The following is a 20736-nucleotide window of genomic DNA, read 5'->3' as shown; positions in this document are numbered from 1 at the left end:
TTATGGATTGTGGGAGGGAGGTATGTTAAAAGATTGAAAAGTCGTTTTAAGTGTCTAATTTGCTTTCCTGTAAGCGGCATTCATTCAGAGTCACTGCCTAAAGGCTGCTCACCCATTCTTCCTAAGATGCTTTCCTTTCCATTTTACTAAAAGTGAGTGTGTGGGTCATTGGCGTTTATTTCCCTGTCATTTGCACTAATGTGCTTTGCACAGTACCATGTTACCACAGGTTTTATTACCACAGGACCATACAGAGTGAGGATATGGTTCTGATACATGTGACTTTCAGTTACTATGGTACCATGCAAATCAAAGGTTCTGATACATGTGACTTTCAGTTACTATGGTACCATGCAAATCTAAGTTTAGAATGGTCTGAAGATAAAACTACTCCAAGAATAATGAGGGTAAAGGTTCCATATTGCCTAACACGTTAGTCTTTCCCATTACGTTGAAAAATAATTCCCATAATTAGATTATTTGCATGGGTGAGAAGGATGCACTTTAAGACTTTGAAATCTAGGTTAAAATATATCACAGCTACACTTTTATTTATTTATTCAGCAAATACCAGAAACCTGCTGTGTGCCAGCCAAGCACTATTCTACAAACTTGAGGTACATGAGTGAATGACCCAGAGACGCTCAAAACACTCACACACTGTATGGTGCCCAGCTGGCACTACATACCAAGCCCTCTGTAATTACCCATTGAATGAATCAGTGGATTGTAATAATGATAGGAAAAGCTTCAAATTGTTATGATTGTTTTAGTGTAATGGTTCTCAAAGCAGTCTGTGGACCCATAGGGGTACCTGAAGCCCTTTGAAAAGATCCATGAGGGTAAATCTATTTCTGTAATAATAATAAGATGCTAGTTTCCCTTTCCTCTGTGTTTCCATTTGTACTCACCTGCAAAAGAGATGGTGGGTAAAACTGTTGGTGCCATAGCACAAAGCCGGGCAGTGCACGCACCACACTGTGCAAGTGGTTATTGTATTCCTCACTGCCACAGTCGTTCACTTAAGACTATTCTGGATGAAGCAGTACAGGTTATTGATTATTATTAACTACATGCCTTTTCAATCTGCTTTGTGATGAAATGGAGAGTGTATATAAAGCACTTCTGCTGTATGTCAAAAATGATGGCTGTCTTAAGGAAAAGCACTTGTGCCCTTGTTTGAGGGCAGGCCAAACAAGTCACTTTGTTCGTGAAACACCATTTTTTTCTTTGAAAGAGTGACTGACAGAGCGTGGTTATTCATATTTGGGCATTTGTAAGACAGTTTTTTAAAATAAATGAAGTGAATCTCTCATTGCAAGGACAGCAACTGACAATATTTGTTGCCAGTGATAACGTGAACTTTTAAGTGAAAATTGGAATTTTGGAAAACATATCTGCTACCATGAGCTCGACAGCTTTATTATTCTTAAAACAATTTTCTGATGAGATTGGTGGTCATTTTAACATCTGCTTTTTAAGAAATTTTATGTAAGAAATGTGTCAGCATTTGGAGATCTACATTAATTCAGTAAACAAATAATTCCCAAATGGTCAATGCATGATGTTACAAAATAATGATTGTGAAAAAGATCTGTTCAAAATACAAGGTCAGAATCAGGGATTTTAATGTCACAGATCAAAATGTTTATTGATATGTTTTCAGATTCCACATTAATGTTATAATAAACTGAAACTAATAAGATAATTTATCTGTTTTCTACTAAGCCACACATTAAAAATATTTGTAAAACCATAAAACAGTGCCAGTATTCTCCCTAAGTTTTTATTGTTGTTGTTCTGGAAAATAGTTATTTTTCACAAAAAAAATGATTTTTGTGTTACATCTAATGGTATATTCTTGGTATTTTTTTTATTATTTATTTATTTATTTATTTATTTTAACATTTATTTATTTTTGAGACAGAGAGAGACAGAGCATGAATGGGGGAGGGGCAGAGAGAGAGGGAGACACAGAATCTGGCCATCAGCCCAGAGCCCGACGCGGGGCTCGAACTCACGGACCGCGAGATCGTGACCTGAGCTGAAGTCGGACGCTTAACCGACTGAGCCACCCAGGCGCCCCTCTTGGTATTTTTAAATGAATTGCTTTTTGAGGTCTTTAGTAGGTCACACATTTTCTTCCCAGATGGGAAATTTATTAGAGAAATCCAAAAAAAAGCGGAATCTTAGAGCTAATAAGGAAATTATGGAGGATGTTTTAAATTTGCTCAAACTACCAGCGTGTTTCTCATAGCTGCCCTTTGTACACTTTCTGCCCCTGGCCTGTGTTGGAAGAAAATTATTGCCCAGATTTCTTTCTGTAAATTAAATTCCCTTTATTTAGGGTTATAAAACTTAGCTTTCCTCAAAAGTTGTCCCTGAGTGTTTAATTGATGTGGTCCATTTCTGTTGCATTACTTTATGGCTTTTGATTGATTACAATAAAATTGAGTAAGCATTACATTTGCAGGTAGCAAAGCAGTGCTTTTAGAATGAGGGAGCAGAGTTTTGTTTTGTTTTTAGTTTCTAGATAATAGTTTATCAACAGATTGAATTTATCAAATAATAACTTTGTCAGTTGATATGAATGTATTTTATCTCTTATGATACTGCATCGAGTATGCCAAATGGTGTCAGTATTTTAACCATACAGCTTACAATTTATTTCTTTTACAGTTGCTTTCAAAGATATTAATTGATTTTGATTAGGTTTTATGCAATAATAAGCTCTCCAAGAGACTCTGTCTGCATAAACACACACACACACACACACACACACACACACACACACTGGATCATTTTGTAGTTCAGACTGAATTCTTGGTGGGGGAAATCTTTTAAAAAGCTTTCAGGTATTTTCTTTTTAACTGACTTTGATGCTTGTCATTTGAATAGATATATAATGTTCATAGTAAATGAGTTTTAATGTCTAGAGCAGTGCTCTTCAAACTTGCGCATACAAATTACCTGTGTGTCTTGTTAAGGTGAGGATTTTGATTCTGATTCTGTAGGTTTGGGCTGAAGGCAGAGGTTCTGCTTTTTTATTTTTTAATTTATTTTTCTTTTTTTTCTGTTGGATTTTTAGACTTTATTGCATGAGTTCATCATAACTTCACAGTCAGCATAGATGTTGACACATGAACATATTTTATATCAGCTACCATAATGATTGCCATTCCTACAAGAAAACGTATTTAGTTGACAAACCACCCTCCATGGAGGAAATATTAAATGATCACCAGCTGTACAATGAGCCTTATGTTTTATTTTCTTATTTACAGTAGGAGGTCTAGCAGGACTTAACTCTAGCTAATTGATCCTTGGGCCCTGTTCTTCATGATACATATTATGTAGTAGCATAATTTCATTACATCTTATCAATAGAAGCATTATTTGTCATTATAGGAGGATTTGTTCACTGACTCCCATTATTTTCAGGCTATACATTTAACTCAATCTGAGCAAAAATTTGTTTCACAACTGTATTTGTAGGTGTTAACATAACTTTCTTCCCACTACACTTTCTTGACTTTTCAAGAATGCCACCAGCTCACTTTGATTATCCAGATGCATATACAATATGAAATACTACCTCATCCATAGGTTCATTCATTTCATTAACAGCAGTGATATTAATAATTTTCTTAATTTTAGAGGAATTTGCATATAAACAAATACCAATAGTAGAATTAATAGCTACTTATCTCAAATGACTACATGGATGCCCCCCTCCCCCATATCATACATTTGAAGAATCTTCTTACATAAATGTAAAATAAGAAAGGAAGGAATCAAACCTGCTCAAACTGGTGTCAAGTCAGTATCATAACTCCTATGTCTTTCTAAATGAGTGAGATATTAGTAAAAATTATATAACTTTGTCAAAGTGAAATTATAGGTTCAAACACTTTATATCTTGTTTTTATTTTAAGTTTATTTTGAGATAAAGTGTGCATGGGGGAGGGGCATAGAGAGAGGAAGAGAGAGAGGGACTCCCAAGCAGGCCCTATGCTATCAATGTGAGCCCTCTGTCAGCGTGAGCCCGATCTGGGGCTTGATCTCCGTGAGATCATGACCTGAGCCGCAATCAGGAGTCAGACACTTAATGGACTGAGCCACCCAGGTGCCCCTCAAACACCTCATATCTTGATGACATATCCATTCTGGCTTGGTTTCTAAGATGCAGCATCACCTATTGTACAACTTTTACACTTCATGATCATACATTATAATTGTTCTCCTGACTAGCTCCTTAGTGATTTACCTTATTTCATTGATGTTAACAGCTAACCTAACTCACATAAGTACAATAGACATGCAAGAAGTAGAAACAGCTTGAACTATTCTACCAGCCATTATCCTAATCTTAGTTGTCCTGCTATCACTATGAATAGATGAAGTTAATAATTCTTGCCTTACTGTAAAGACTGTGGGTCATCAATGATATTGAAGCTATGAATATATACATTTTTAATTATTTTTCTCATGATAAATGTACTCTTGAATCCCCATCCCCTATTTCCCCCATCCCCTTACCCACCTCCCCTCTGGTAACCATCAGTTTGTTCTCTATAGTTAAATCTGCTTTTTGGTTTCTCTCTCTCCCTCTCTCTCTTTTTACTTGTTTGTTTTGTTTCTTAAATTCCACATGTGAGTGAAATCAAATGATTTATCTCTTTCTCTGACTGACTTATTTCATTTAGCATTATACTCTAGCTCTATCCATGTTGTTGACAAGGGCGAGATAATCATTCTTTTTTACGGCTGAATAATAATCCCATTGTATATTTGTGTGTGTGTGTGTGTGTGTGTGTGTGTGTGTGCATGTGTATGCATGCATGCACCACTTCTTCTTTATCCTTTCATCTATTGATATGGACACTTGGGCTGCTTCCATAGTATGGCTGTTGAGGTTCTGTATTTTTAACAAATTCACAGGTAATGCAATACTGTTGGTCCAGCAGACCACATGTGGAATAACATGAGTTTGGAGAACAGTGCAGATCTAAAAGTTAATGATATTGTGTAAAGAACCAAAAGGTTATAAGGATGATTCAGAAAATTAAAATGTTTTTAGAAATTTTTACATTATTTTTGGAATTCTGAGAGAGAAATATTACATAATTGTAAAGCGTTAACTGCTTTAAAACGTAGATCTGGATATTTACTTTGTTTTCTTTCTCTGTTTATCAAGACAAGAATGAAAATGGTAACTTCTTCAGACTTTTATAATTAGCATCAAGGACATTTTTGATTCCTAAACTTCATTAGGTTATTGAGAAAATTATTTCTCTTCTTCACTTTTTTATTTAAAAAATTTAAATGTGTATTGGAAAAGTTGAGAGTTGTCAGGTGAACATCTACATATTTTTTTACCTGGATTTGCCAGTTGCTAACATTTTGCTACCTTTGCTTTATTTTTCTTTCTCTATGGTTTTTTTCATCTGAAATTTTCATTATTCCTATAGGCATACTGTTTGCAAAGCTGCATTATAATTAAAAAGTTGCTTACAGTGTGTGAAATTTTTAAAAAGAGAAATTTGTAGTGTGATTCAAAAATATAGTAACATCAGGCAAAGATAGTGGGCTCTTTAAAATGCCCAGTTCTATTGCATATCCTAAGTAAGAGTTTCATGAGTAAACAAAGTCAACAGTAACTTGGTGTTTTTCTTTCTGTCCTGATAATGTGGTACTAAATTGGTATAACTTGGTTCTGAGAAGAGCACAAATTTTAATTCTGAATTTTGACCGTGATTATTAGGCGTAATGGTTCAAATTTGCTAGGTAAAAGAGGGTCAGCATTAAGGTAAGTGCTTCTGTGCAAACACTACAGAATAATTGTGACTAGACAAAATTAGGTTTTTGGATCAAAGTATTCTCTATCTTTCCTACAATGCTTAAAAGGCACTACTATGGGTTTTGACTGTTCTTTAAATAATTTGTATGACTGCCCCACACCCTTTTTCTGACGAACAGATCCTTTCTTGCTAGGCCAAGAGCCCCTGTGTCTCCCTGGGGAAATTTACTATATCTCTGCTTCTTCACTATGTGTTGAAGACATAGGTCTGAGGTAGCTCTCCCTGTTCTTGAGTGCACATCACAGTCAGCTTCTGCTGCAGGTACTTGCCAGCTCTAAATATTGGTGGTTGTTTCGTAGTATCTGTCAGTACTGCATTATATTAGTTATTTGTTGCTGTGTAATAGATCACCACAAATGTAGCAGTTTAAAACAACACAAATTTATTATCTCACAGTTTCTGGGGATCTATCTTCTTCTTAGGGTCTCACTGTAACTGTGGTGTTGGCTGAGCTACATTCTTGCCTGGAGACTGAGAATCTTCTTCCAGGCTCATTCATGTTGCTGGCAGATTTCATTTATTTGTGTTTGTAGGACTGAGGGCTCTTTCTTACAGTAGAGGCTGCACTGAGTATCTAAAGGCTGCTTGAAGTTCCTTGCCATGTGGACTTTCCTGGTATGGCAGCTTATTTCACTGAGTCAACAAGAAGTCTCTAGAGCTAGAGACATTAAAATTTTTTTAATGTTTATTTTTGAAAGAGAGAGAGAAACAGACATAGAGACAGAGCGTGTGGGGAAGGGGCAGAGAGAGAGGGAGACACAGAATCTGAAGCAGGCTCTAGGCTCTGAACTGTCAGCACAGAGCCTGATGCAGGGCTCAAACCCATGAACCATGAGATCATGACCTAAGCTGAAGTCGGACGCTCAACTGACTGAGCCATCCAGGCACCCTATGATTGGAGTTTTATATAGCATGACTTAATCGTAGGAGTAAGATCCCATAGCCTTTGCCATATTCTTTTGGTTAAATGCAAATAAAAGTCTTGTCTATAGTCTAGGGGAAGGGATTGCAGAATGGTGTGAAGGAGGTGGAGATCATGGAGGGTCATGTATACTTAAAACTTTATAAAATACGGTTTGTTTAGCCATTAATTTATTCATTGAATATTTATTGAGGTTAACATCTGCTTTTCAGCTATGACAGAGTAATTGGATTGGATTTTTCCTCCAGCCATAAACAGCTATAAAACTGGACAAAATATATGAAGTAGAGCTCTTTTCAGGCACTGGACATTAGAGAGAAAGAACAAACAAGGTGAGCACCACATTTAGCCCATCTCTGTGCTTCAGGGCAGTTTCCTGACTGTGTCATGGGGAATGAAACTCAAATAGAGCAGGCAAGTCCTGCTGAGTTAAGGATGCAGAAATTGGAGTTCTGAGCCACTGAAGCAGCTGGAATTTGCTAAGCAGGGTATCAAAGAAGAAAGTATCAGTGTGACTTTCCCAAGAGTCCTTTACTGAGAGTTGGGCTAAACATGCATAGGCAATATTCCTCAAGGCCAACTAGAGAATGCATGTTAGATTGGGATAGGTCCCATTATACCTGGAGAGGTTGGATTCCAGCTCATCTGGAGAGAGACCTAGTTAACATAACTAAACATTTATCTGAGACCAGAAAGACTATGCTATAGGAGTAAGAGTTATATCTCAGAGCAAGATTAGCAGATTATGATCTGTGCTAAATCTGGCCTACTGATTGTTTTGTGTGGTTTGTGATCTAAGGATGGTTTTTATATTTTTTAGTGGCTGAAAAAAATGATTACACAAGAATAGTATTTTGTGAAGCTTGAAAATTATGTGGAATATACATTCTAGTGACCGTAAATAAATTTGTTTTAAAATGCAGCCATCAATGCTAATTCATTTACATATTACTTTTGGGCTACATGGGCAAAGTTGAGCACTTGCTATAGACACTGTATGGCCCACGAGTCTAATACTTTTACTGTCTAGCCTTTTACAGAAAAAGGGTGGCCAACTCCCATTAAAGAGCAAGGATTGCTTTGGATCTGCTCTAATAAAGCCTAAAATTAGGCCTTCTTGGGATCATACAGAGAGGCACCAGGCAGAACAAAACTCACCAAGAAAGACAATACAATCTAGAAAACCCACACCATATTTACAGGGTTCAGCATACAACTAATTATTACTATACATGCAAATAAACAGGAAAATTTGAACCATATCAAGGGGAAAAATGCTATCGATAGAAACTGGTCCTGAGATAACCCACATTTGAAATTCGGAAAAATGAATTAAAGCAACTATTAACTTAATGACTTAAAATAAGATTACACAATTATAGAACTGAAAAGAATAATATCTGAAATGAAAAATTCACTGGATGGGCTTAATGGTGAATTGGAGATGACACAAGATGGGTTCTGTGAACTTATAGTCAGATCCATAGAAATTATCCAATATGAAGAATCAAAAGAAAATCAGTGCTGGTGGTGGGGGAGACAGAGTCCCGATGACCTCTTGGATAATATCAAGCACTCTTACATATATGTACTTAGAGTCCTAGGAGGAGAGGAAAGAGGGAAGGATTCAGAAAAATGTTTTTAAGAAATAATGATTAGACTCCCATTTTTAGTTTTTTTTTTAATGTTTCCTTTATTTTTGAGAGAGAGAGAATGTGAACAGAGGAGGGGCAGAGAGAAAGGGAGACAGAACATCTGAATCGGGCGGTGTACTGATGGCAGAGAGCCCAGTGCAGGGCTTGAACTCATGAACTGTGAGATCATAACCTGAGGTGAAGTCTGATGCTTAACCAACTGAGACACCCAGGCTCCCCTGAACTGTTTTTTAATGTTTATTTATTTTGAGAGAGAGCATGTGTACACGCGTTTGTGCAAGTGGGTGAAAGGCAGAGAGAGGGGGAGAGAGAGAATCCCAAAGCAGTCTCTGCACTGTGAGCACAGAGCCTGGCGTGTGGCTCGACTTCTCGAACCATGAGATCATGACCTGAGCCCAGATCCAGAGTCGGATGCTTGACTGACTTAGCTACCCAGGTGCCCTGATTAGACTCTCATTTCTTTATTTCAAAGCTACAGTAACCTAAACTCCATAGTATTGGCCTAAGGACAGACATAAATCAGTGGAGTAGAAGTGAGAGTCAAGACTAAAACATAAATTTGTGGGCAGTTGATTTTCTATATGGGTGCCAAGGCAGTTCAGTGAGGGAAAGAATAGTTTTTCAACAGATTGTGCTGGCAAACTGGATACCCACATGTAAGAGAATGAAAGTGACTGTATATTAAAAAAAAAAAATAATACGTTGGAATGGATCAGAGACCTAAATGTAAGAACTAAAATTATTAAACTTTTAGAAAAATAAATTTGTGACATTGGATTAGGCAGTGAATTATTGGGTATAACACTGAAACCAAAGCGGGGGGGGGGGCAGGTAAATTGGACTTGATCAAAATGAAAACCTTTGTGCTTCAAAGGATGTAAAAAGATAACCCATAAGAGAAAATATTTGCAAAATCATATTATCTAAGAAGGGTCTAGTGTCCAGAATATATAAAGAACTCCTAGAATTCAATACTAAAAAGGTAAAGAGCCCAATTAAAAATGAGCAAAGTAAAAATGAACAAACAAAAAAATGGGCAAAGTATTTGAGTAGACATTTCTCCAAAGAAGATATATAAATGGCCAACAAGCATGTGAAATGATGTTCAGAATAGTTCTTAAAGAAGGGCAAAGAAAGACACCATTGAGTTTTCTCTTCGACCCACTAAGATAACTATAATCAAAAAGCTGGAAAACAACAGGTGTTAGAGTGTGGATTAATTGGTACTCTCATATGTTACATGTTACTATTAGAAATGTAAAATGATGTGGCTGCTTTGGAGACCAGTCTGACAGTATCTCAAATGATTAAACATAGACTTGCCATATGACCCACCAATTCCAGTCATAGTTATTTACCCCAGGGAATTGAAAACATATGTCCACGTAAGAGCTTGCACATGGATGTTCATAGCAGCATTAGTCATAATAGCCAAATAATGGAAGCAACCCCAGTGCTTATCAACTGATGAATGAATAAACAAAATGCATAGCCATATAATAGAATAACATGGATCAACATGTTCAAATAACATGTTCAAATAACAATTTGAAACAACATGGATTTGAACTGCGTGGGTCCACTTACATACAGGTTTTTTTTTTTTATATAAACATACTACAGTATTATAAATGTATTTTCTTTTCCTTTTTATTTTCTATTCTCTAGCTCACTTTATAGTAAAATACAGTATACAAAACATACATAAATAGGTGATTGACTGTTTATGTTATTGTAAGGCTTCCGATCAGGTTATTCATAATTAAATTTCTGGGCAGTCAAAAGTTACATGTAGATTTTCAACTGCATAGGGAGGGATGTGAGTTGGCACTTCTAACCACTTGTTCAAGGGTCAACTCTATAATTTAGTCATGGAAAGGAATGAAGTATTGATCCATGCTATGGCATAGATGAACTTTGAAATGTCATGCTAAGTGAAAGAAGGAAGACACAAAAGACTGCATATTGTATACACATTGGGATGCATTTATATGAAATGTCCAGAATGTGCAAAATCTAGAGACAGAAAGTAAATTAGTGTGACTGCTTATAAATATGGGGTTTTTCTGGAGTTACATAATTTGATAGTAGTGATTGTTGTACAACCTTGTGAATATACTTAAAACTACTGAAATGTACTTTTTTAAATGGTGAATTTTAAGCAAATATCATCTGAATTATATCTCAGTTTCTAAAAAAGAAATAATGGTTAATGATTTTTTGTATTTGGGGGAGAAAACAATCTGTGTATTGGAAGAAGCTCAGGAAATTCTAAGCAAGTAAATATGTAGCATACCTAGGCATATCATAATCAAAATTCTGAAACCCAGTAATATATAGAAAATCTTGAAAGCTGCTACAAAAAAAGAAACATGACCTAAAAGAGAACAGTAAATGATGGTGAATGATGGATGATGTCTTATGAGAAATCAAAATACAATACAGTGACATCTTAAGACACTCAAAGAAGCTATAGACAGGAGTGAAGAATACCAGAAATGGTTAATAAAATGGTAAATACAAAAGATTACCTCCTTTAACTGCTTTAAAAGGGATATGACTGTTTAAAATAAGAATGATAGAATTTTACAGAAGGGTTAATACTACCATTGAAATAAAATATATGACCACAGTTGTCTAAAGGATAGGGTCACTGAATCCTCAGTTAACTCTGGGTCAAAGAAGAAATCACAAGGGAAATTTAAAAATACTTCAAACTAAATGATAATGGAAACACAACATAATTAAAGTTTGTGAGCTTCATATAAAACCAAGCTTAGAGGAACTTACAAACTTTCTGTAGTAGAAAACATAATTTATACTGATATCAGGAATGAAAAATGGAATATTACTACAGATCCTATAGCTATTAAGAGGATAGTGAGAAATAAAATGAACAACTTTATGCCAGCAAATTTGACAAATTGACATACTCAGTGAAAATACAATTTACTGAAACTGACACAATAAATAGCAGATACGAATAACCCCTAAATGTATATAGAAGTTGGATTTGTCATTAAAAAAACTTTCTTGTAAAGTGAAATTTGTAAAGTTTCATTGGTGAATTCTATCGAATATTTAAGGAATAAATAGTACCGATCTTTACAGACTTTTTTTTCAGAAAATAGAAAGGGAGGGAATATTTCCCAGTTTGCTCAACAGGCCAGAGTGATGCCAGAATGTGTAATGGGTATTAAAAGAAAACAAACAAACAAAAAAAACAACACAGACCAATATCCCTCATGAACATAAATGCAAAAACTCTCAAGAAAATACTAACAAACTGAATCTAGCAATATAGGAAAAGGACAATACACCACGACTGTGTTGAGGTTGTCCCAGAAATACAAGGGTGATTCAGCTTTCAAATATCAATGAATACATATAATTCAGCACATTTACAGACAAAGGTAGAAAAATCATACAGTCACATAGATCCTTGCTGAAAAAGGCTTTTGACAAAATTCAGTATCCATTTGTCCTCAAAACACTTAGCAAATTTAGGAATAGAAGGGAATTTCTTTGATTTGACACAGAGTAAGTATAAAAGCCTATAGCTAAAATCATGCTAAACGGTGGTTTACTGAATGTTTCACCCTAAGATCAGGAAAAAGGCAAGGATGTCTATTCCCACCACTTCTACGGGCAGTTTTACTCTACTGCAAAATATGTATTCCTAAAAAACAATATGCTGTTAAAAATCACAGGACTTGGGGGAAAATTCATTAAGGGCACAAAACTGAAAACTTTATTAGTGACAAAAAAATATAGGAACCTAATAAAAGCACAGTTTTACATATATTAAATCGTTAAGTACATAAATACTACAATAAATATGGCACTTTATATTGAAAAAGACTGGAAGTTTGGTTTGTAGAAATGAGCATTGGAAGAGTTTGCAGCCTGTCACTTATTGTGAAGTGGTGGAAGGAAAGTTGTCTCAAATCAGACAAAACCGTAACACCAGATGTGGATGAGTGTAGCTTGTAACGGGAATCGAGGAGGCAGGTGCATTGCCGAAGTGTGTGTGTTTTGTGTATTTTGTGGCTCAGTTTAGCTGGGTGCAGTTTCTTTATTCACCTAGTATTTCTGGTGGACAGTATTTACAAAAGTAAATATGAAGTTCACATTCCTCAAATTGTTCTCTAATACATCACTTGCTTTGGAACCAATCCAAAAAACTTGAATGGTGTATATACACAAATGTGTATATATGTACATATAAATTATTCATATGTATTCACATAATATGTGTATATATGAATAACCAATTAGCACATGAAAAGGCACTCAACACCTTTAGTCATCAGGGAAGTGCATATTAAAACCACAATGAATGCTTACTTTGGCAGTGTATAAATTGGAATTGGAATGAGAGGAGATAAGGATGACACACACAGTTGTGAAGCATTCCATATTTAAAACAAAAAAAAAAGACTAAAATTAAAAAGACTGACCGCACCAAGTTTGAGGACATGGAATAACCAAGACTCTTATAACTTGGTGGTGGTTGTGTAAAATTGTGGTATCACCTTGGAAAACAATTTGGCAGTTTCTAAATAATGTTAACCATAAACTTATTCTGTGATCCATCATTTCTGTTTTAAGGTAAATACCCAAGAAAAATGAAAACATGTTCACAAAATATTTGTACACTAAAGTTCACAGCAGCTTTCTTAATAATAGCTACAATCTGGATACGATCTTAATGTAAGATTTTTGGATGAACAGACTGGTTTAACAATTCAGTGGTATACTACTCTGCAGCAAAAAGGAACTATTTATACGTGCAGTAACAGATGAATTTCAAAAGCATTGTGCTAAGTAAAAGATGCTGGATTATACAATACTACATTTTATGATTCTATTTGTATGTGATTGTATTCTAGGCAAAACTAATCTTGTGTTACAAATCAGACAAGCTGGGTCAAAATGAGGGGGAACTGATTGCAAAGGGCCCCAAAGAACTTTTTGGGTGTAGTGACGGTAATATTGTATATCTTATTTGGGCAGATTTAACTGTTTATCTGTATACTTAAAATTTTTGCGTTTCACTCTGTGTGAATCAGTAACACTGACTTGATTTAAAAAGTTTACTGAGAAAGGACAGGTGAGAACAGTCATGGTCTCTGCCTTGTGGAGGTTAAAAGTGGTGTGACATAAGAACGTAAGTGACATAGAGTTAAGCATATGAACTTTGTGAACTTAACCCAGACTTGGGATGTAAAAAATTTCCTGGAGGAGGTGATGTAAATCTGAACCTGAAGAAGGAGGAGGATATTTTTGTAGTTGTGTAAGTGGTCAAGTGATAGGCAAGGAGAAAGAGGGTTCTAGGCAGAGGAGATGTTTTGTGTAGAGGCACAGAAATGAGGGAGTAAGGCTGAGAGAATGAGTAGGTGATGGATAATCAAGATCATCGGAGCAGAGAGTATGTGTGTGGGAGAAGGGAAAGAGAATGGAGTATGTGAAGTGGGAGCAAGAGATTATGATGAAGAGGTTAGCAGAGATGTAAGTCTTTCAGAACCTCGAAGGCTTTGGGAGAAGTTTGATTTTTTTCCTGAAAGTAGAGCAGAGCAGCTGAGTGTGAGAAGATCTGATTTGTATTTTAGGAAAAGCACCGTGACTCCCAATGTGAAAATCGAATTAAAGGGCTTAGGACTTCGGGCATGAGACCCAGCTTCAAGGCTTCTCAGAAATATCAGATAGTTGACAGTTTGTACTAGGAAAGCGGCTCTGGGGATGTTGAAAGTGAATGGATTCAGATCTGTTTGGGATGTGGACTCAGTAGAACTTGACTGAATGTGGGAGGTGGGGAGGAGGAGTCAAGAGGACATTTCTTTTGGATTTGCTGAAGTCTCATATGCCTACTGATATATCTACTAGATTAATGAGCATATGCATCCTTGTCATGAGAAGGATCTTGGCTGGGACAGATATCAAGACTTATTAGTCCATAAATGATGTGGAAGTAGGAAAGCTTATGAGGGTGAGTATGGAATGAAAAAAGCAATGAGGTCCTAGGCTAGAAACTTGAAGAATACCGGCATTTAAGGAATGGCGCTGGAATAGGCTTTTTGCAAATGAGAATGAGAGAAGATCAGAGAAAAATGAGAAGTGTGGTATCACAGACTTGATGATGACTGCTTCAAGGAGTATATTCAAAGATGCTAGATGTTTGGTGAGAGCTTAAAACAAGGGCTGAAAGGTACCATTGCTGACCTTCAAGAGAGCAGTTTGCAAGAGTGGTGAGGGTAGCAGACAGATTACATGGGTAATAAGAGCTGACTGCCAGCTTGGTCACCTTAAAGGTTGGCTCTGAAGGGAAGAAGAAAGAGGACTGTAACCAGAGGGAAGTTGGGTTGTTTTTTTTTTTTTTAAGTTTTATTTTATTATTTTAATTTTATTTTTTAATTTACATGTAAATAAGTTAGCATATAGTGTAACAATGATTTCAGGAGTAGATTCCTTAATGATTCCTACCCATTGAGCCCATCCCTCCTCCCACAACCCCTCCAGTAACCCTCTGTTTGTTCTCTATATTTAAGAGTCTGTTTTGTCCCCCTCCCTGTTTTTATACTATTTTTGCTTCCCTTCCCTTATGTTCATCTGTTTTCTTTTTTTTTTTTTTTTAATTTTGCTTTGGGTGCATGTTTTATTTTTAGGAACAAATAATGGGAAACAGTGATTAGAGAGAAAATCGTTAAAAATGATTTATAGGAAGAGGGGAATAATTAATTGCATTGAGTTTCAAAGATTCAAAAAGATGGGATATAGCAAATACGATGGTAGATACTCCTTAGATTGTACCAGGAGGGAAGGAGATGATTGGTTGAAGGTAAGTTTGCAGATTGGATCTGGTAAAATTAGAAGCTTTAAGAAAATTGGGGTGCCTGGCTCTCTCATTTGGTAGAGTGTGCAACTCCTGATCTTGGGGTTGTGAGTTCAAGCCCCATGTTGGGTATAGAGATTACTTAAAAATAAGGTCTTTAAAAAGGTTTAAGAAAATCAAGAAAGTTTAACCAATTTTAGTGCTGATTTTAACATTGATTCCATTAACTTTCATGGCATATTCTTCTGTCATCCTGAAAATTATATTTTAAAAGATATATTTGAAAAATCCCCTCCCTTTCGATCCCCACATGCACACACACCAAAATGATCTTAGAAGGAAATTTGAAGATTTTATAAAAGGAAGTCTTTTAAACTCTGGCCTTATATTTTCCCTGTAAGAACGCGGAGCGTGCTATTAGAGGTGACTCAACAGTCAAATAAAACAACATTGCTATGTATGTTATTTTGCCATAACAAAATACCACAGACTGAATGGCTTAAAAAGAGAAATTTATTTTCTCACACACGGTTCAGGAGGCTGGAAAATCCAAGATCAAAGTCCAGCAGGATTCAGTTTCTGGTGAGGGCTGTTTTCCTGGTGTGCAGATGGTTGCTTTCTCTCTGTGTCTTTATATGGCCTTTCCTCCTTGTGTGTGGAGAGTGAGTGAGCTCTGTGCTGTCTTTCTTATAAGGACACTAGTCCTGTTGGATCAGGGTCCCACCCATATGATTTCATTTAACCTTAATTGATTCCTTAGGGGCCCGTCTCCAAATACAGCCACATTGAGGATTAGGGCTTCAGCATGAGAATATTAGGGGGACACAAACATTGAGTCTGTAACACTCTATTAGCAACTGCTGCATTTTTAAGGGGGTGTTTGATTCTTTTGGATCACATGGAGACTTTTTGTTTTCCTCTCTTGTCTTAATAGAGCTTACAGTATTTTTTAAAAATTGAGGTATAATTGACATATAGTATTATATTACTCTTGAGTGTGCAACATGATTCAGTATTTGTATAAGTTGCAAGAAGATCACTAGTTAACATCTGTCACCATACGTAGTTACAAATTTTTTCTTGTGATGAGAATTTTTAAAATTTACTCTCAGCAGCTTTCAAATATACAATACAGTATTTGTTTTGAGAAAGAGAGGGCGAGAGTGAGCAAGGGGCAGAGAGGGAGAGAGAGACAGAATCCCATGAGAGGCAGAGAAAGAGAATCCCATGAGGGGCGGAGAGAGAGAGGGAGAGAGCGTGAATCCCACGCAGGCTCCACACTGTCAGAGCAGAGCCCGAAGTGAGGCTTGAAGCGGGGCTTGAACTCACAAACTGTGAGATCATGACCTGAGCCAAAGTCAGGCGCTTAACCGACTGAGCCACACAGGCACCCCTACAATACACTATTAGTGACTGTAGTTATCGAGCTGTACATTACACCCCCATGTAATTATTACTTATTTCATAACTGGAAGTTTTTATCTTTTGATCCCCTTCACTCTTTTTGTGTAATCCTCAACCACTGCCTCTGGCAATTACTAGTTTATGCTCTGTATCTGTGAGCTTCACCGCCCCCCGCCCCTTTTAGATTCCACATATAAGTGAGATCATTATGGTATGTGTGTTTCTCTTTCTGACTTACTTCACTTAGATAATGCCTCAAGGTCCATCCATGTTACAGATGCAGAGACCTTGTTCTTTTTAATGGCTGAATGGTATTCTATTATGTGTGTATATGTATGTGTATATATACATATACACATACCACATCTTCTTTATCCATTCATCTGTCCAAGGACAGTTATGTTGTTTCTATGTCCTGGCTACCATAAATAATGCTGCAGTGAACATGGGAGTGCAGATATCTTTCTGAGATAGTGATTTCGTTTTTAAGTTTTGGAGAAACCTCCACATAGTATTTTCCATAGTGTCTGCACCAATTTATATTCCTGCTGTCAATACAAAAGGGTTCTTTTTCTCAACATCCTCATCAACATTTGTTATTTCTTGTCTTTTTGTTAATAGCCATTCTATTAGGAGTGCGGTGATATCACTGTGGTTTTGATTTGCATTTCTCTGATGATGAGTGATGTTGAGCATCTGTGTCTGTTTGTTGTATGTAGGTCTTCTTTGGAAAAATGTCTATTTTTTAATTGGATGGTTTTTTTTTGTTGATGAGTTGTATGATTTTTTAAAATATATTTTGGATATTATTCCTTTACTAGATATATGATTTGCAGTTATTTTCTCCTCTTCCATAGATTGCCTTTTCATTTTGTTGATGGTTTTTGCTGTGCACAAGCTTTTTAGTTTGTTCTAGTCATACTTGTTTGTTTTTGCTTTTGTTGCCTTAGCTTTTGGTGTCAAGCTTGAAATATTAATAAGTTGAACCAATTTGACAATAAATTTCATATATTAAAAAAAAAGAAATATTAATAAGTTGAAAAGCCTTTTTTTTTTTCACTTGTGAGTAGTTTCAGTTTAGTGTTGTTTGGTTATCTAATGTTTATGTATCTATTTTAGACCATCTAAATTGGATTCATATTTTAATTAAAGGACACTGACGATAATATCTAAGTAAGTGGTATTTTCCAGATTAGACTGGGATGCCTGGGTGGCTCAGTTGGTTAAGCATCCGACTTCAGCTCAGGTCATAATCTCACGGTTTGTGGGTTCGAGTCCAGTGTTGGGCTCTGTGCTGACGGCTCGGAGCCTGGAGCCTGCTTCAGATTCTGTGTCTCCCTCTCTCTCTGTCCCTCCTCCACTTGCTCTCTGTCTCTGTCTGTCTGTCTTTGTCTCTTTCAAAAATAAATGAACATTAAAAAAAATTTTTTAAGTGAAATTAGATAAGTTTATCAGCCATTTTGACTTGAAAGATTAATGAAAGCAAGTAAACATGGTGTCAGACTCTACCTGTATTTGCAAGAATTTGTTTGGACTGAGAAGATAATGCACTTATACACAACTGCTAATGTATGTAAGAAGATATTAGAAATGTAATGAATCAAGAATCTGTCTGGAATTTTATTGTGAAGCTTTTAAAAAAAGATTTCCCACCCCACCACAACCTAATCATGGAAGGAAGAACATCTCATGAGCAGGAGCTGAGGGGGCTTTGACTGAAACATCTGTCACTTTATTCATTGCAATGATTGATTCAGTTGCTGTGACTGCCTGTGTAGATATTTCCTCTTTCTGTTACTGCTTTCATGTTTTCTTTGAGTTCATTTTATTAAATAGTTCACTTTCCTCCTAGAGATATAGAATATTCTCTCGAAGCGTACATATATAAAAACCTACAGTCTTGATAGACCCCTCATTTACAATAAAGACTAGTCATTTATGACTGTCAGCTATCAGTTATGGGTGTCTGCAAATTGGTTAAGTTTAGAAACATGCAGAACAATAGAAATCTGGGAAAAGCAAAGCTTCAGTATCTTTTCTGATTGCAGGAGCCGTTGAGGGGATTAGCCGCCTATGCTGAAGCAACACTAGAAAATGGGGGATTTTTCCCTTTGATTTCTCAAACCATTGTTTTTGAGAGATCCTAACTCCTTTTTTCATAATCAGATTGTACACAATTTTAAGAAATTCTAACAGTGTGTAAGCTTAAATAGGTCATAAATTCAAGCTACATGAAAGTAATATTTACTTTGGAGTATGAACTTTCTTATTTGGAGTATGAACTTTCTTATTTGCTGCCACTCATACATCACCAAAATGGACAGTTAGTGGCACAGAGAACTGTACAGTATCTGAAAAAGCCATTCTAAATTTAGAGACCAAATATAACAAAGTTAAAGTTTTCATAAATAGAAATAATTATTACAATGTTAATCCATTTGAATATCATAGCATTGATATGATGTACATTTATTGTTTATCCTGGTCAGGAAACCAGGACAACTCCCTTCAATCTAGCCTAAGCAGAACAAATACAGTGGATTGTAAAGCTGATTAAGGCAGGGACCCTCCCTCTGCCATCCATACCCTCTCCCATCTTGTAGTGTTGCCTTTCTCTCTCTCCTATTCTCCTTTTGCCTTTTCATTTTTACAGAATTTTATATTTTCTCATCATCTTTGCCTTTGTGTGCCTGTGTCTGAAAATCCCTGTCTTTGTTCTTCATGGATCTCTGGTTCAATAGCACCATGAATCTAAAAATCCCTTTGTACCTAGAGAAACAATTTGATTGTCTCAGCTGGTCTCTTCTCCAGGCAGCTGTGACCAGTGGGGAGTTAAATAATGCCTGACCTTTTTACTCAGCAGATCCGTGCAGTCCAATTCTTATTAGAACAGGAGGTATGACAGACTATTTGCATTAAAAAAAATATATTTTAGGAAATATCAGTGGGTAGTAAGGTGCCTTTTCTTTTGGTAGGAGGGCATGTATTGTAAATTTCCTTGTCATTCAGGAGCTTTCCATGATTGGGGTAGTTGAATGTTGCTGTTAATAGTATCCGAGTAGGCTATCGCTAAGTGCTTTTTTTCTGCCATTATTACTTGTCTCAGTTTTTACCAAAGGACTTATCAACGACTTTTGGTAAAATAATCTTTGAATATAATCATTACCTTAAGTATTCAGGTCTTATGGAGGAAGTGGTATTGCATAGTGGTTAAAAACTGGGACTCTTGAGTCAGACTACTCCTCACTTGACCACTTGCAAGCTGTGCGACTCTCTCTACTCCCTGGTCTTTTTAATTAATTAGTTAATTAAAAATTTTTTAATCTGTGAAGTAGCAATAACAGTTTTTACTGTAAGGGTGGTTATGAAGATTAAATTACATAGTCCATATGAAAAGTCTTGTACAATGTTTGTCACATAGTAAGTGTTCAATTAGTGTTGGCTCTTATTCTCTTTCTTTTTTCAGTGAAAAGAACTGTAGTCATCTAATTCACATAACTGCTTATCTGTCTAGTGATCTTTGCCTCACCTGCCTAAAAGATTCAGTGACATGTAGGATATAAATTTTGGTGTTGACCTTAAAAGCTGCATTTTAACCGCTTCATTAAGGTCTAATTGACATGCAGCAAACTGTACATACTAAAAATGTACACTTTGATAAGTTTATACTACAATTTATGTGTTCATTTACCTGTTGACATTTAGGATGTTTCCTGGATTTTGGCTGTTAGAAATGAGACAACTGTGAATATTCACATGCAAGTCTTTGTATGGAAAAATGTTTTTGTTTCTCTTAGGTAATTGCCTAGTTGTAGAATGACTGGATCAGATGGAAGGTGTATGTTTACCTTTTCTAAAAAATGACCAAACTGTTTTCCAAAGTCAGAGCCTTCTTTTGTGTTGTTTTAAACATAATGTTACATAAGAATTATTAGAAAAAGTACAAAATACACCAGCTAGCTAAATATTTTTAACTTAATTTAAAGAGTATTTGGAATTGTACTGAAATCTCTTTATTGGGAAGTTAACAGATGGTTTGCTAAAAATATTGGATAATTGAGG

General features: G+C 36.0%; 1 protein-coding gene across 1 annotated transcript in view; it reads left to right on the top strand.

Annotated features, from left to right (window-relative positions):
* Window positions 1-20736, top strand: part of ATG5 (autophagy related 5) — a 129007-nt gene that overhangs the window by 30855 nt on the left and 77416 nt on the right. The gene's annotated exons all lie outside the window — the stretch shown is intronic.

Source organism: Panthera leo, chromosome B2 (genome assembly GCF_018350215.1).
Source record: "Panthera leo isolate Ple1 chromosome B2, P.leo_Ple1_pat1.1, whole genome shotgun sequence".
Classification (NCBI taxonomy): Eukaryota; Metazoa; Chordata; class Mammalia; order Carnivora; family Felidae; genus Panthera; species Panthera leo.
Note: the sequence above shows the minus strand (reverse complement) of the source record. Positions and strands in the feature narration are given on the sequence as shown.